Consider the following 18,904-nt stretch of genomic DNA (forward strand, 5'->3'; position numbering starts at 1 on the left):
ACACCAAACTATTTGAGTATTAACTAGATAATTAGCAGGATTTCCCAAGGCTTTTGTTAGATGGAGGGAATGTTAACAGTTTTCTATAAATTAAATTTGTCCTATCCCAGAAATCTCAACACTATAACTGAATAAAGAAAATGCCAACTGTTGCTCTTTAGGAAAGGGGCATCTCCAATTTATATAGAAATCACGTGTGAAATCAACAGCCTCATTCAATATCCTTACTGTCATTTTTGACAATGAGTCAGTGAAGTGTGACTATACATATGGTATGATTCAGAAAGAAAATAAGATGCAGGTCCAATAGCAAATTGACGTTCCCCAGGTCATGCAATCAGTTAGTTGAAGAGTTGAAAATAGAAGTCCAATTCCCAAGTGGAAGAGTTGAAAATAGAAGTCCAATTTCCAAGGCTGAAGCCAAGTCTGACCACCTTGCCTCAGACTCTCCTGACACTGGCATCATCTTTACTGAAACATCATCTAGTGAGATTCAGAGTCATTTCAAAGCTTACTTTGATTTACATGGGGAGAGGTAGGAAATAGATTTCATAAGATTTGGGAAAAGATGTGGTAATGATGTCTGGTTATAAATTGCATGGAGAATAAAAATTATAAAAATGAAAAACATTTATTTACTCTTACTAAGTATGTTTCAGAAATTACAGTGAATTCTCTGTAATGTTATCTTCTTTAATATTCACAAGGACACTGTGATCTTCCTGTTTTACACATTAGGAAACAGCTCACAAAGGTTAGGTAACTTATAAATCACCTAGCTAGTAAATGGTAGCAGGGAGATTAAAAGACAGATTCTGACATAATTGGTTGTCAAAACCCCCAAAGATGAAGAAGAAATAAAAAGTAAACAGAGAAAAGAAAGTGGAAATTCCAGGGATCAGCATAATTTGAAGATAATGCTTAGAGCTTTCTGACTGATCTTGAAAATAACCAAAAGCTGCCTGAGAATTCCAAGAAAAAATTATTAACAATTTGATCCAAAAAAACATTAATTTTACAATCAGATGTTCTGAGACTAACTCTAGTGCTTTGCTTCCAAACCATTATAATGCCACTCTATTTCATTTTGTTCATTAGGATAATGAAAATATTCAAATAGTTTGCCTGAACAGTTTAGTGATTTTTCTAACATAACTAAATGCCAACTTTCATCCCTTTATTCAATGGATTGTTTAGTGTCAGATAATTTTATATTCAAATTTAACTTTTTTATGGTGAAATAGACTTCACAACGCCCCATGAATAAGTCACAGGTCCATTAGATCAAACATGCATGAGAATGGAATAAATTTTCTTTTAATATTTTACTTTCTGTGTATGATTGTGATCCTCACAATAAATGAAATTGAAAAACACATAGAGATAAAAGAACTTCTGACTAATACTTTATTATTGAAATATTATAATTTGTGCTTTGAAATTTCTGAGAGTCCTAATCTGTTGTAGTTGAAGGAAGAAGGGGAATGACATTGTTTTCCTGCCCTGGGTTCCTGTGCTTGTCTGGAACAGGTAAGTAACCATATGTCAAACTTTAATATGTCTCATATCTAATTCTCATCTTATCAAACCTCATAAAGAATAGACTTGAAAAGAAACAGGGAAGAGGATAGTCCAATCCATAATTCACTCTCACCACACCTACAAAATACTATCATGATGAATTTGTGTAAAATACCAATTTTTGTAGATTTTGGAGATTTTTAAACATAAATGGTATTCATGCACTTGGTTCAATAGTATTTTTGTATATATCTATGCTGAACACAAGGACCATAGTCAGCCCTTGAGTTGCAGAAATTTTTTACACTCTTGATATTTTACTGTTAAAAAATAGCATTTTATATTTACTGAGTGCTTATTATAGTATAGATATTAATAAACTCATTAGAAATCTTAATATTTATAAACTATACCAAATGCTACTGTCTCTTGTGTTGCTTTAAATTCTGTTGCCCTCTAATCTGAAGATGGAGGAAATGTCATTTAAATAGAAAAAATATATATATATATACATATATATATATATATATATATATATATATATATTTTATAGGATCACCAGCTGTTTCTTGGCTGACAGTTATAAATGGAGATTCCCAATATATATATATATATATATATATATATATATATATATATATATATATCTTTATATATATATATATATATATATATATCTTTATTCATTATAAAACCTTTCAGTACTGATCAGCAAGTGATTCTAATAAACATGGGCATGTAATTAAAAAAAAAAATAATGTCAGCCCCATTGTATATTTCAGCTGGATTCACTGTAGGAATGCACAAATATGACTAATGAAGGCAATTTTCCAGGAAGTTTCCCTTTCTTGAGAACCAGATGACAGATCAATGTGGATGACAGTGATTTGTCACAATATATTTTTGAGGGTAGTACTAATACAGTCTTTCCAGAATGAACCATAAACTACATTATTACATACATTATAATTAGAAATCCATGAGTATAATCTTCCTTTTCTAAAATATTGCTAGGTAACCATAGCTCTTCTTTAAAATTTGCTAGTCCTTAAATCTGAATTTGGATTTAGATGAGTCTGACAGATTATTCCCAGTGATTCCACTGGGCACTCACCAATTCAGATTCAAACTAATTTCTGCAAGTCCTATTATGCGTAGAGGTATTGACATGCTAGTTGTTTTCCACTATTTTCAATAATCAAAGAATCTGAATGTGAAAGATCATGGAGAAATGTATAAGAAATGGTATTAAAGATATTACTGATTTTTCAGTACTTATTCAGTCAAATTCTACAGCACACAGCAGAAGGAATGCAGCAGGTTGTGTTGTGGTTATCATTGAAATGGCCAAAAAAAATCTGACATTTTTAGCCTTGCATGTCATAGCTACTGCAGTGCATTGTTTAAGAAGGTGTGGTCATGTTGCTTGTTCAGGCAAATATCAGAATGCTTGTTTGTTTTTAGTCTCCTTTTCAAAGACAAAGATAAATAACAGAAGAAATGTTTACTAATAAGTCTCTCCATCCCAATCAACCAAAGAAAAAGCATACTTAAAATACTGTCGTGATATGCTTAGGATCAGCTATAGTATAGAATGTGTTTATCCATCTAAATAACTATTCTGGCAACCCTTTAGTTTAAAGTAGTTTCTTAAATATGTGGTTTGAGATATGTTGCTTCATCCTTGCTCTTTTAGCATATTAATGTCTAATTCAAATAAAACATGATGCAATCTCCTGCAAGACTTCTGTTTCTCCTCTCCTGCATAATGCTATCAAAACAGGCTTCTTATGAGCAGGGTGGTTAAGGTTTCCTAATTCTCTCCTTCATATATTCTGAATGCTCTGAAGTTTACCTTCAATAAAACAATCTGTTCAGTTTTAGTTATTCTATTTCAGGACAAATTTTCAAAGGACACACTAAAGGAAATCTAAGAAAAAAAACAGAAAATAATTACAATAAAGAAGGTATATCAAAATAGTATAGTACGCTAGATGAAATGACTCATTGCTGGAGTTTAAAAACTAAATAAAAATAGGTTTAGATGTTTCTACTTTTCTACATTTTCATTACAAGACTTGATTGACATCACTGATGCACTTTGCAATATTTAGAAAGACGAAATGTGTAATTGAGAGACTTAAAATCTTTCAATATTTGTGCATAGTGTTTTTTCTCCATGAACTAGAAAATGAAAAAAAAAAATGAGACTATTTCCTTGCTTAGGTCATTTTAAATGGATTCTCTTATATTACCTGCATTCATTCTGAAGACAGTTTGAAATATTTCAGAACATACTGAAATATTATCTGTGGAAGAAAGTTATGATTCTATAGTTAATATACACATTAATATAATAAATGTTTGGGCATAATCTTTGACCCAACAGTACCATTCCAAGTATTCTTCCAATAAAAGTAAAAGCATCAACATACAAGGATGTATATACCACTATCTATGTCCATTACCACATAATGTGAAATCACAAAACAATTTTGAACCTAATGGATGTTTATCAATGGGGTTTGATTGAGTAAATTATAGCATACTTTAGTACACATTACTAGGCATCTATCAAAGACAATATGGTAATGATACAGCTAGATGTCTTTAGATGTCTTTAATGTAATAGAAAATATACTGAAAGTGTTTGGGGTAAAAATGGGAGTTCATAACCCACTTGAATCTAATGTATGAAATATGATATGTCAAGAGCTTTGTAATGTTTTGAACAACCAATAAAAAAAAGATAAAAACAAACAAAAAAAATTATGGCATATGAGATATATACACTGCGTGTATGTGTGTGTGTGTGCGTGCATATATGTGTGTGTGTGTGTGTGTGTGAGTGTGTAATAGTATTCAAACTTAAAAAGGAATGAAATTTTGATACATACAACAGTGTGGATGAACTTTGAAAACATTATGCTAAGTGTAAGAAGCCAGATACAAAAGGACAATTACTGTATGATTCCACTTATATAGGGTACCTAGAATAGGTGAATTCATAAGCACAGAAAGTAGAGTAGAGGTTACCAGGGACTGAAGGACACAGAGAAAGATGAGTTGTTGTTTAGTGGATACAGAGTTACTGTTTGGAAAGATTCTGAAAATAGATAGTGTGATGATTGCACAACTCTGCAAATATTTAATACTAGTGAAGGTTATGCTTAAAAATAGTCAAGTGTGTATATTAGTTTTAATATACATAAAATATGCAATATACAACCTACATGTAAAAATATACACACTTTAAAATTTTCCCAGTGTTTATATTTTGCTACAATAAAAATTGAAATATTATAAAGTACAAATTTACCTCATAGTGGCATATAATGAAGTTTCTATAAAATCTCACTTATTTTAGTAGCTTATACAATTATCATATTTAAGCTACAAAGAAAGGTATTTGGGGAAAATGTAAAGAAAGCAACAGCTTAGGCTGTCCTCTGAGTTTTCTTTCTCCATCTCTCCATCTTGTTTTCTTCTGGATGAATATCATTCTCATCATACCCCTTGGAAATATCCATATTAGCAGGAACCATGATAGCTAGTAGGAATCTCCTTAAGTGTCAGCTAAGAATTTTAATGCATTTCTATGTTTCTAAGTTGATGTGTAGCTCTTTAGGATGGCAGCTGTTTTAGAACCTAGGATGAATATAATTTGTCATTCTTTCTTTAACTTGGCAAAAGCAAATATATTACTACAGAAAGAATTACCAGAAATAAATAGTAACTTTGAGGCAGATACAAATCCATCTTAAGAGAAATGAATATATTTCAAAGTAGTCTACACCAGTCAGCTGCTGGCAATGTTCTGCTACATATTTGGCAGTACAGTAAGTCTGAGAACTGTCTCTTTTTTTGTGAAAATGGTTTTGATTGGAAACCCCTAAATAAACCATTTGGAATGTGTCATATTCAGAACTCCTTCTAGGATGTCTTTTCCATGAATCAAGGTTCTCTGAATCACTGTTCTCATTGGCACTTGCTTCCCTGTCATCTCAGCTGTCTGTGCCAATGCTAAAGAAGGGTTCTCAGTTCAGGTCCTAAGGCCGGGAGACAATAGAAGAACCTCATACCAAACATGGGAAATGTGTGGGCTAATAAAAGACATGTGTTGTCAGAGAGGTCAAAGAAAACAGCCTTTAACCATTCATAAGGAGAGTTCTATTCAATGTGTAAATATCTTCTCTGGTATACAAAGTCACAGGGTGTGTGTATGTGTGTGAGTGTGATATGTGTTTTGAGAGAAAATGCATAGCTTTTATTGTGTTACCTAAGGAAATGTTAACACCCAAAGTATACAAAAAACAAAAACACTAGAAAGATTAATCACCAAACAATTTGAAACTACTCTGATGGCTCTGACCTTAATGTTTTAAAAATGCTTTCCTTCACTCTGTTACACTTCAAAGAGTCACATGGTAATGTGGAAAGAATTCATGCCATTTAGATGACATCTCTGAACTTCAATTTTTTCAATATAAAATTAGCATGTAGTGGAAGCATTAAGTGCTATGCCAAAGATGAACTCCCTACCTAATGCTTTGAAACAAGATAAGTGCTCATATGTGTTAGATGCCATTCCCTGTTTGAAATGCAAGCATATTGTAAGCAGATACAATATCTTCCTTAAAGTTTTATTTCTTTGTCCTTGCCATGCTTTTAATATAGATGAGCTAAATACAAATAATAAATTTTGTTGAATATAGTTATTTGTACTTTCACTCTTACTATTAAATAAGGGTTTTATAAATTTTAAAATTAAAAAAGTAAATCAATACATGGACAAATATTGAGTGCCCCACTGATTTGAGGGAGAAGAGTAGATAGATAGATATATGCCTCTGGGGAATAATTCATTTCTTCACTAAAATCAAATTGCTGAACAGCTACTATGTAATGTAGCTAGGCACTATACTATGAGTTGCAGGTAACAAAAAGTTTTCAGTCCCTGAGCCTGCTGTCTAGGGCTGTATCAGAAAAGCAGACAGAGGGTGTTCACATGAAAGCATAAACCAAGATAGAAAATACTATAGGAATTTAGAAAAAGGAAAAAAAAAAAAAAAAAAGCACACCTGACCAAAGAAAAGAGGAAGGTGTGGAGAAGACTTCATGGAAGAGGCAATACCAGATGTGAGCAGGGTTTCAACACATAGAGGGATGGGCTCAAGGAACAAATGAAGACATCCTTAGGCACACAGTGGAAGGTATGACATCATGAAGCACACAACGGAAGTAAAGACCACTTGGTTTAGGCTGGGCATGGATTTCACAGGATTAGGAGAAACTATATGAAGAGGTATCATAGAGCTTCTTGACACATACTACTTGTTAATAAAACTGAACAGGATGAAATATTATAGAAATCTGTCAATTGAGAGGTCACTGGCAACTTTCAAAATAGTACATTCTCAGTGGAGGCACTGGTTGAAAAGAAATGACATTTCTTTCTCAGCCTTATTATTATGTCTAATTTTTTTTTTTTACTTCTACTTTTCAAAATCTCAAGCTAAGTCTATTTCAATTATAGCTAATGGCACTAATGCAGCACCAGAAAAGTGCTCTTTTGTTATGAGACAGCAACTTTATCCCCTAAATTTGTAGTCTCTAAGCTGATCATAACATGGACTGTCTGCTAGACTGTGATTAGAAAGCAATAGATTGACTTCAATTCTATCTTGTCAAAACTACAAAAGTGCCGGCAGTTAATTTAGTATCTAATCATGCACATCATTCCATTTTTCATTTTGCCTTCATTTCCAAACACTAACCAATTAATTTTCCTCTCCCCATTTAAAGAAAAGGAAATGAAGTCATAAATCAGTTCCAGTCACAAAAATCATACATATATTTCTGCTGAGGATTCTAAATTTAGAAACATTCCTCAAAATTATTTAATATAACAAGGTCCAAATTCAGAAACTCTTCCAATTTAATTATTTTTATTAATTGTACCAAAATGAAATTTAAATTTTCTAACTTTTTTTCTTTCTTTCCAACAAGGCTTCTTCAACTCCAATCAATAACTTAGTGGAGTAAGCTTACCTGCAAAATTACTGGCAGCTATTATACCACCTTAAACAACACCAGTCCACTAATCCTGACCCTGTGTTTTGCCAAATAATGTAGTTTCTTTAGAAATAATAAAAATTGCCAATTTCAAAACATCATTAGAATATTTTTATGCACTGGTCTTCAACAAAAAGATAACTCTTAACACTAAAGGAATATTTATTTTACTTCTAAGATCAATTTATAATCTATATTTCATATGCTTTTAGAATTATCCTATTAATATTTATCACTAATTATTTTTAAGAACAACAATTTATATTGTCAAGCATTTGCATATTAGGAAGGAAAGGTGACAGAATAGCTGATTTTGTTTTTGATTTTGCTCTTTGTTACCTCTTCTTCTTGATGGTATGCCTGGGTCAAAATTCTAGGATCTCAAAATTTTAATACTGCAAACTCAAACCCATGCTCAACACATAATAATAACAATAGCATTATAATAATAAGAGTAGAATAGCCTGGAGTTCTTCAAGTTCCCAGGGGTGCAGTTCTTGAAGTGGGCCACTTTGTGGTGGGTTTTGCCTACCCTGTCCTCTCCCTTTACCTCATACTGAAGATGGAGACAAAAAAAAAAATTCAAATCTTTCTAAAAGGGTATTATATAAAAGCAGAACTTGTGATTAGAAAAGCAATTTTAATATATAATAGAATGAACATGATTTTTCAGAACCAGTATGACTGAAAAGCTACATTGAAAAAGGAAGGTAAACAGAGGTACAATATTTTGCCATAAACTCTCTTTTTCATTGGTTCATTTTCATTTACTAAAATGAATTTACATTGCTGTTGAATCACAATCTAATTTCAAATTTAAAGATAACAGGTCTCCTTTTAAATAGAATATTGGCACAAGACGTGCCACAATCTGGCTTATCCCAATTGTTCTCTGTTGTCGAAGTGGTATAGTTGCAATCCCCATAACAGCCATCTTAACCATTTCACAGCATATTATTCAAATGTACATCCCTAGGTGGCAACAAGAATAAGAACTTGAGCTCAGTAGCAAGGGGTCTGTGAGAGAAATCTTAGAACAAGTGACAGGAATCTGTTAATGCGGAGAAAAACTTAAGGATGTTCAAATAACCTGAGGCTTAGATTGAGCAGCTCCACTGGCTTTCTGACTGCCTAATGAAGAAAGGCTCTCTGAAAACTCTTTTGAGGTTCTTGGGAATCCTAGGGCAAACATACTACTTGCTTTTTGGGAAACCTTTGTCCAAACCCCTAACAGCTATTTGTTTCACACGCCATCTGGACTAACAATGGTTCAAGAAATTCTGGATAAATTGGCATTTACATTTTTGTTTCTACCTATACATAAGAAGCAGCCCCCACACTCCAGTATACTTTGTTTGTCTTCTCAAGCTTTCTGGTAGCCAGCCAGAGTGACTACAAGGAAGGGAGTTACGGGAAACCATGTTGGTACTGGGCTAAAAGCAGAATATTTCATTCCATTTATTTGGGGGAAGGACATAGGTAAGGGTACATAGCGGCAATACTAAACAGGAAACCCTGTGTGAGGCAATGCCCTTTCTGGGTCCTTGACAAAATTGGTCATGGAACTGAGACTATGGATATGAGCTGACAAGAATTGTCCTGTGAACCGACTATGGCATCCACGAAAAAGATCAATGAAATGATTGACAGAGGAGATGGTAAATGAAGGGAGAATGATGTCAAAAGCTGCTCAAACCAAGCTGAACTCCAGAAGATAAGGGAAGTTTTTCCTCCATCTAGAGATCTTTCTAAAGGCTCAGTATGGAGACAGGTGTTGTGACATTGAGATGAGCACAGAGCCAGTATGATACCTGGGAGGAGAGAGGGCCCAGCACCATTGAAAGAGAGGGAAGATTTCTGGTTACTTCCCCAGGCTGCTGCCAGGAACCTGCTGCTCCAAGATCAGAAATAATCAAGTGAAAATAGAAGGCAGAAAGGTAAAAAGAGCAGTTCAAATTATTTCACATTTTAAATCTTCTTCAGGGTCTAAACGAATCTGGCATTGAAATGGTCGAACATTTTTCAAAAAGTATAGTGGCTGAACGCCGCCTTTGTTTGCCCAGTAACAGTGGTCCTCCAATCTCCAGCACTTGGCTGATTAACATTTCAATCCCAGTTGTTGCCCCTGTAGCGACTGCAGAATGCATCAGGGTTATTCCCCCTTCTTCCCCTGGACTGCAAACCCCATTATTAACCCAGCGGAAAGCACCGAGCAGTGTGGCCAAGGCTAATAATAGCCAGGCTGCTTACCTTTCCTGGATTGAGTCACCTGGTATCCCGGGCGCCGGGTGCCCGCGGCCACAGTCGCCGCGCGGGGCAATGTGCGTGGTCAGTTCCTGACCGCCCCTACCCAACCTGCCAGCTGCAGCTACAGCTCCCGCCGCCGAGCTCCGGGTGCATGAAGTCATCCTCCGCCGGATTACCACATTTCAAGCGAGCGGAGGGGGGAGAGGGATCTCATCCAGCTGCGGGTCAGACACCTAGAAACTATGCCCAACGAATGCTACCCTTTCGGGTTGCTGTTTTATTTTCTATTAATGCTTTCACAATCGCAACAGCACTGGACTGTGAACCAAAAGACAAGATCCAGAGAAACTTTCTCTGCAGAGCGTCCTTCCTCCAAGAGCTCCCCTGTCATTCTGGTTACATGGCCCGCTCCATTTGCCTGTGTGGGTTTCCCACCCTCTTCATCTTCCTTATCAGTATTGTTCATTTCGCTGAATTTGAGAGCTGGGATTGTCTTTTGAGATAAATGTTCAAATATTCAAAAAATATTTTAAATTAGCAATCGATCTTTCAAAACCCCTCTTAGCACGCTCCACCGCCCTCCAACACAAACACATAGTATACACAGAGCTAAACCACTCAAAATTATGAAAGCTGGGACCTCTCTAGCCCTCTTGCCTACGTAATAAATCGGGAATCTCCCTCAGGAGCGAAGTGGGGCCGACTAGAGAAAGCACCCACGGAAACAGAAAGGAGTCACCCCAGGATTTTGTTGCTGTTTATTGGTACAGTAGTGAGCAGATAGCTGTTCGCTCTAATACCCTTCATTCTCACCCTCCTCTGACCGCACCCCTAGCCATTACCAAACTGAATGGACTGCTCTGGCGACAGCAGTAACATTTGGAAACTAAAAGGCAGAGTCCACATTAACAGATGGCTGTAACTCATTTTTTCCTAAAAGATTTCTTAGAATTTACCTTAGAAATGAAATTAACATGTTTGCATATAAGGCCCCCTCCTTTCCTCTTTAAATTGGCACCGGGTATTATCAAGGTTATTCTCACCCCTCTTCTTCTCCCTCTCTCCTTCTCTCTTTCTCTCTCTCTCTCTCTTCCTCCAAGTTCAGTCTTTTCTTTCCCAAATTCCTGACCATATCAACAGTTTAATGATTGTTTGTTAACAGAAAAAAAAAAAAAAAAGAAGAAGGCCTAGAATTTGCTATCTTGCAACTGAACAGGGTTTCTTATCTAACTGAGTCATTTCCACGTTGGGAGGTTCCTTGACACTGAGTTTCTGTGGGTGTTGGAGTTTTCTCATTTAACTTGTCTTTTTCTTGGAATTGCCCAATGCTAGGTCCAGGCCAGATGCACCCTGGGTATTTGTCCAGCCATCTAAAGATTGTAGTTGTATAAAGTCAGGGAAGTACCTTAACTAAGTGAAACTTTTCCACCCCTCAGTTTAAGGGTTCCAAAATCAGAAGGTATTGTAGTCAAAATATTCTAGCAAAATTAAGAATTTTGAAAAATGGTACTACTTAGTTGATTTCTCTGAGACATATTTTTATAAAATCAAGTCATGGGCTGGGGATGTGGCTCAAGTGGTAACACGCTCGCCTGGCATGCGGGGGACACTGGGTTTGATCCTCAGCACCACATAAAATAAAATAAAGATGTTGTGTCCACCGAAAACTGAAAAATAAAATACTAAAAAAAAAATTAAAAATCAAGTCATTATTATTACCATACAGCAGGGACTTCATAGTCTGCATCAAAGTGGTATATGAATACACTTTGGGAGTGTGGAATTAGGATGGCAAAATTATATATTTAGTTGTACTAATCTCTAACAAACTTAGTATTTAGCATGTTCTTTAAATATAACTGTAATCAAAAAACCTCTCTAGCCCTCTTGCCTACGTAATAAATAGGGAATCTCCCTCAGGAGCGAAGTGGAACCGACTAGAGAAAGCACCCACGGAAACAGAAAGGAGTCACCCCAGGATTTTGTTGCTGTTTATTGGTACAATATTAATATTAAGGAATTAATGAAAGCTGGGACCTCTCTATTTCTCTTGCCTATGTAATAAATAGGGAATCTCCCTCAGGAGATTAATATTAAGAATACCTCATTAATATTAAGAATACCTGTGACATTGTCATCCATAAAAATCGTAGGTAATTCCTTGTTGCAGTTTTCATAAGTATTTCAGAATAATAGTACTCTAATGATAGAGGAAAAAGTAATCATCATTGCCTTTTAAATTTTTATCTAATAGACTATATTTTAGATGGTTTCAATTTACACCAAAAAATGAAAAATAGTAGAGTGTTCCCATATATACCAATTTCTTCTATTAACATCTTAACTTTAGTATGGTAACTATAACAATTAAGAAGCTAATGTTGATTCATTATCATTAAGTAAAGTCTATATTCAAGTTCCTCTGATTTTTATTTAATGTCTCTAATTATGTTGTTTGCTCCCATTCAGGATAACACATTATGTTAATTTATCATGTCTCCTTAGGGTTCTTTTGGTTGTGATAGTTTCTCAGACCTTTTGTTTTTGACAATCTTGATATTTTTTTTAAAATAATTTTTTTTAGTTGTAGATAGACACATACCTTTATTTTTATGTGGTGCTGAGGCTCGAACCCAGTGCCTCACAGGTGCTAGGAAAGCGCTCTGCCTCCGCCAGCCATAACCCCAGCCCAATCTTGATAGTTTTGCAGAGTAGCAGTCAAGTATTTTGTACGATGTCCCACTATTGCAATTTGATGCTTTTCTTGGAGAAGACTGTGGTTATGGGTTATTGAGAGGATGACCCCAGAGGTAGAGTACCCTTTTCATCACATCATATTGAGATCATTACAATCAATGTGACTTATGTCTGTTGTTGACCTCGCTCAGCCACTGTTTGCTATGTTTCTCCATTGTGAAGTTATTGCCCATCCCTTCTTTAGTGTATTTCTTGGAAGCAAGACACGATTTGAAGGGCAAACCTAAGGAGGAGGAATTGTATTTAAGGATGAAGTATGTGCATCAAGTATTTGGATTTTTTCTGCATAGAATTTTTGTCTATTCTCCCCTAAATATTAATTTGTTAAATTATCTGTTTATGTCAATATAGATTTGTGGATATGTATTTTGTTCTTTAGGTAATATCCATATCATTTATTTTGTTTTTCAAATTATTCCAGCATGGGCCATTGGGAGCTCTTTCAGTTGGTATCTGTGTTTCTTTAACTTACCTCTTTGATTTGTGTGTGTGTTAACAGTTCTTTGTGATTTAATTATGTGTGGGAAATTTCCATGGTAGTATAAGATATTCTAGGCTAATCTTGTATATTTTCTAGCCATTCCTAGAATCAGCCATTTCTCCAAGGAACCCTGGTTCCATTTACTGGAGAATGAATACAAACAAAGATCTGGGTTCTAGGTACATTCATTGCTACTGGGTGTTGTTTTGTTTAGGTCTTCTTAACGAATAAAAAAAATATATATGTGTTTACTAACCCATGTTTATAGACATATTTAACTATTTTTTATGTAAATGTCTGTGTCCAAATGTCTGTGAACTAAGTGTGAATACATACTGGTATATCCATATCCAGCTCTAATGCATTAACACAGAGATCATTCTAGCGACTTCCCCCATCATTCCTGTCATCTGCTGTGTTTTCACATAATTGTTTAATTCTGGTGTATAGGTTTAACAGCATCAGAATTATTAATCCATTCCCCTAATGTCACATAGTTTTAAAAAGTATAGCAGTTAATAGAAACACTGCTGTAATTATTTAATGAGTTTAAGTGCTCTTATATTTTTAGATCATAAATTTATTTCATAACTTTGATTATTAAACTTTAAAATTATAGTTTTCTTTGCAATTCTATGTACTGTATTTTATGCATTTAAATTTATCGAGAGGAGTTACATAGGTTTCCAAATGGACAAAGGTCCATGTGAAAACAAAACAATAAGATTAAAATCCCAACGTAGAATTGCTGTGAGAATAAAATAAGATAATGTGAAATTGCTTAGTGCAAACTTTAAGGGCAGTGCACATTCTACAAATGCTATTCTTGCAAGTTGGACATGTTTTCATCTCTAAGTGCTAGATACTTTTGAAGAATGAAACTACTTAGTCTAAACAATTTCTAACTGAGTTGAAAGAATTGCTAGGGATCTGGTGTTGAAAATAAAGGCCCATATAAAGTCAAAGGGAGGGAGGATGAGAAAGGGAAGAGAATGAGAAACTTGGAAGGCTAGAGGTTTTGCAGTTGAACTTCAGCCTTGGGTGAGGATTCTTACACACACAGCCTGACATTGTCTCTATTTTGAAGTGAGGAGAACAGGCTAATATCCAGATTTGCTCAAAGAGTGAAAGATGTTGGTTATTATCTTCATTTTGTCTGAGGCAGTGGGCAGTGCTGTGACTTGGGACAGCCCCAGAATATGTTTTCTTATCCTCTCAGTACAGTTTCCATTGTGTGAAACCAGACACTGGAGGCATAGACAGTTTCTCATGGGAATGCAGACATTTCATAGAAGGGAATCAGTATATTGATGACATTATGGAAAAGACAAAAATCAAAGATATGAAATGGTCATGTTTAACTGCTTCACATAGTACAGTGTGGTAAGAGACATAGGGAAACTGTAAAGAAAAGGAAAAAGAAGTAGAAAATGTTTTATTTAAACATATAGAGGTTGAAATTGTCTTCTTGGAATTTGACATTCTGCAATATGTCACGTAATTTAAAGTACAAAAAGTAGGGTGTTATGAAAGAGGTATTTTTATTTTTTACTTTATGACTTTTCATTGCACAGTCTTTTTTAGACACTAAACTTTAGATCTTGACTTTGAGGTCTGTAGTGTTTCCTTTCTGGTAGTCTGAAATTAGAGATCAAATGACCTACTGATGCCATGAGTCCCAGCAAGGGACAAGGTGAAACCAAAGCCACAGGACAGGGTCACCATTTAGAATTGGCCTTTGTGTTATAGGAGTCCTTCCAGAGGGGCTCATTTAAATGCAAATATCCTATCTGAAAGGGTAGCTGAATATCTCATTAGCGACAATTAACAATTTAGCAGAGATTAGCTTCTCAGATTTATTATTGAGAGGAGTTGTCTCGGTGATTTGGCCCCAGCATCTGTCACAGAATTGACTGCCAGGTCTCCTGCTCTCATCACTCTGTAGGGATCTGCCTAAAGCTGGGAGCTTGGTCTTCTAAAGAATTGAGCACTTTGCCCTTGACAATCAATTGTTTTATATAAATTTGATTTATGCAAAAAGATAAGAGGAAGATTCCTGTAAAAATGTATACAGTGTAGTTCAGGGATAGCAAGGCTAACAGAACAGGTTTATTCAAGTAAATATAGATAGAGTAAGAGTTTTACATATTAGTGTGAAAGCAATGATACAAGGTAAAATTATCATTTATATGAAGACTGGTATTTGATTCTGAAGAATAGAGTATATGACAGAAATAGGACAATGAAAGGGAAAATGACAATAAGCAAAACAGAGCTTTGGGCTTGGAAGAGGTCAAGGTGCAACTCTCTTCAGTTGTCCTGAATCCGGGTTAATCCATCACCAGCCGCCTCCACCACACTGCCCAAGTTCAACCCCAATGAAATCTAAGTTATGTACATGAGGTGCACCAGCGGCGAGGTTGGTGCCATGTCTGCCCTGGCAGCCAATATTGGCCCCCTGCGTCTGTCTCCCACAAAGGTTGGTGATGACATTGCCAAAGCAACTGGTGATTGGAAGGGTTTGAGGATTACAATGAAACTAACTATGCGGAACAGATAAGCCCAGATTGAAGTGGTACCTTCTGCCTCTGCCCTGATCATAAAAGCCCTCAAGGAGCCACCAAGAGACAGAAGGAAACAGAAAAACATTAAACACAGTGGAAATATCACTTTTGATAAATTGTCAACATTGCCCTACAGATGCATCACCAAACCCTTAGCTAGAGAACTTTCTGGAACCATTAAGGAGATTCTGGGGACTGCCCAACTCTGTGGGTTGTAATGTTGATGGCCGCCACCCTCTTGACATCATAGATGACATCAATGGTGGTGCAGTGGAGTGTCCAGCTAGTTAAGAAATACATGAGAGATTTTCTTTTCCACAGTTAAGTACATGAGAGAATATTTTAATAAAGGATCATCTGACAACCGAAAAAAAAAAAAAACAGAAATTGTTTCTTTAGACATTGCTAAAAATCCACCTTGTTTTTTACTGATAAGGAGTTGAGATAAAAGACCAGACTTATATAATACAGCTACTATGGGGTAATTTATCTGACTGGGAAATGTATATTTGCCTAACTGAAATGATCAAAGGGGCAACTGTTACCATAAGGTGTTAAAAAGGTAGGCAAGTGAGAGACCATTAAGTGCCTTATAGGAAGTGAGTTTTGAGGAATTAATTTGTTTTCAAACTTGCTAAATGTGTGATCCTGATGAGATCTTGGTGGCCATGTGAAATAGACAATGGGATATACTAGCATGAAATTCAGGGAAAAGTTGTCATGAATGCAGAAAAAAATATTGTGGACCATCATGATATTTAAATTCTTTAGACCAGACGAAATTACTTTGGAAGTTAGTATATGATGCTGGAAGACTGAGCCATGGGACACTTGATCTGGAAGATCAAGCAAGAGTATGAAGAAGTGACCAGGGATAGGTAAAACAGTCCCAGAAGGAAAGTAGAAAAGACATTAGAGGAAGAGGGAGCTATTATAGCTCCTACACCATAGTAGGTTAAGCAAAGAACCGATAATTTAATAAAGGACTTGGTAACCTAGAGATAACTAATAAGCTTGATAAGAACAATTTTTGTGTAGTAGAGAGAACAGAACAAAGTTAATGGGAGGATGTGAAGGGAAAATGTTAAAGACAGCCATCATTTTTGAGTAGTTTTGCTATATAAGGAAGTAAAGCCATGGATCAATAATTAAAATCTGATATAGAAATAGAAAAGTGGATATAGAAATAGAAAAGGAAAAAAAAGTTGAGCATCTTTGTATTCTGATATGAATATCTCATAGAAAGCAAATAATGATACAGAAAAGAGGAGATACTCTAAAAGAGAAGTCCTTGAATAGGCAAGAGGAGAAGAATCCAGTACAAAGTAGAAGATTTGGCCTTTGATCAGAGGGTAAATATTTCCTTCAAGAGAGGGAAGGCAGAGAATGTTGCCATCAGGTAGACAGGTTGGTGGACTGAATATTTGAAGCGCTTGGAAATCCTGTCCTCATCCCACCTGTATTCCAAGTGAAATAAGTAAGAAGCAGATGAGAATTTGGAGAGAGAGATTTGGGACTATGAGAAAAAAGAAGTTCGAACATAATTGCCTAGGACAGAGCGCAAAAAAATTGATTAGCAGTTAGTTTTCAAATAAGTACCAGGAATGTACTTAGGGTTAATGATTTGAGAATTTAAATAATAACCATTAGCAAGGTTACTGGGTTGTCTCTAGTTATGTTTAGCTGCTTGGTACAGGTGCTGAGTTAGCAAAGGGTGTTGAGAGCCACAGCCAAAGGGGCCCCAGCAAACTTCCAGCTGCCAGCAAACTTCCAGCTGCTGGCTGATGATTGGCTCACAGCGGCCCCAGCAACATCTAGCTGATTGGCTCCTCGGCGGTGATGCTCATTGGGCTGTTTCCCTGCCCTTTCAGACCACGGAGCTGCTCATTGGGGGACTTTTTTGGCTCCGCCCACGTGACCCAGCCAATCGGCCTCAAGAGCAGGAGGATTGTGGGAGGTGGAGAGAAGCTGGTGTGGGAGAGAGAGGCTTGGGGAAAGCCGGTGGTGGCAGTTGAGGCTCTGAGGGTTTTTCCTGAGAGACTATTTTGTTTGTCGTGTGTGGTTCTAAAAATAAAGTTAGTTTCTTTTGACAAGTGGCTCCTGATTGTGCCCAGCCAGACTGCGGCATTTGGTGGCTCGCACGGGGAGCGACTGAGGGTAAGTGAAACTGCTCGCCCCTGAGGGCAGGGCGAGAGGATGGGTAGCCATTTTAAGATTCTTCTTTTGTTATTTTGTTTCACTTTTGTTTTAAGTTGCCTGTCCCTGGAGATGAGTGAGACGGAAGAAAAACCGCTCACATCTGAGGAAAAACTATTTACATCTGAGGAACAGATAGGGAGAAAGGACGGATGCCCATGTCAGGAGGATAGAAAGGCTATAATGACTTTTTGTTGTTCCCTTTTTATTTCATTCTGTCTCGGTTTTGTTTGGCGTCATCTTGTTGGGTTGTATTATAGTAGAAATACGGAATCAGAAATTAGTAAAAAACAAACTGAAAGAGTGTTAAGTAAATTGTTAGAGGAAGGAGGCATCTCAGTAAAATCAAGAACAATCAGGGCATACGTTGATACAATACAAAAATGTAGCCCATGGCTTTTTAAGGAGGAGTTGTTAAATATATCACAATGGAACCATCATGGAGAAAAACACCTATCATGAATGCTCCAAATATATTCACTGATGGGTCAAATAATGGTACAGCAGCAGTAGTTACCCCTGATCAAACTTTTACATTTTTAGTACCCAAACAATCAGCTCAAAAGGTAGAGCTTAATGCAGTTTTACAAGCTTTTGTGATGTTTAAAGATTCTGTATTTAATTTATTTTCTGATAGTCAGTATGTAGTTAATGCTATAGTATCTCTTGAAGATGCTGGTAGGATTTCCCCTTCTTCTACTATTTTCTCTTTGCTTTCCACTATACAAAGTCTAATCTGGGACAGAAAAGATCCATTCTTTATAGGACATATCAGGGCACATACAGGATTGCCTGGAGCCCTTAGTTTGGGCAATGATTTAGCAGATAAAACTACACATGACATACATATTTTCTCTACACTAGAAGAAGCTATAAATTTTCATAAAAAGTTCCATGTCAATGCTAATACTTTACAAAAGCGTTTTAAAATAACTAAGGAACAAGCTAGACAAATAATAAAACAATGTCAAAATTGTGTGACCTTTTTACCACAAGTTAATCTTGGAGTCAATCCTAGAGGATTAATACCTAACCATATTTGGCAGATGGACGTCACACACTT

At 36.0% G+C, this 18,904-nt stretch overlaps 1 protein-coding gene and 1 pseudogene across 1 annotated transcript in view; one reads left to right on the plus strand and one right to left on the minus strand.

The window, feature by feature from the left end:
- The window catches only part of Pkia (cAMP-dependent protein kinase inhibitor alpha), an 89,379-nt gene extending 79,375 nt beyond the window's left edge, over nucleotides 1-10,004 (minus strand). The window contains exon 1 of the mRNA XM_046468244.2: nucleotides 9,847-10,004. The gene's annotated coding sequence lies outside the window, so the exon portion shown is untranslated. The remainder of the gene's footprint in view (nucleotides 1-9,846) is intronic.
- Nucleotides 10,005-15,323: 5,319 nt separating this feature from the next.
- Nucleotides 15,324-16,004, plus strand: LOC124109581 (large ribosomal subunit protein uL11-like; annotated as a pseudogene).
- The last annotated feature ends 2,900 nt before the right edge of the window (nucleotides 16,005-18,904 follow it).

The sequence above is a fragment of the Marmota monax genome, unplaced genomic scaffold (assembly GCF_021218885.2).
Source record: "Marmota monax isolate L192 unplaced genomic scaffold, Marmota_monax_Labrador192_F-V1.1 WCK01_AAM20220418_F8-fsc00115, whole genome shotgun sequence".
Classification (NCBI taxonomy): Eukaryota; Metazoa; Chordata; class Mammalia; order Rodentia; family Sciuridae; genus Marmota; species Marmota monax.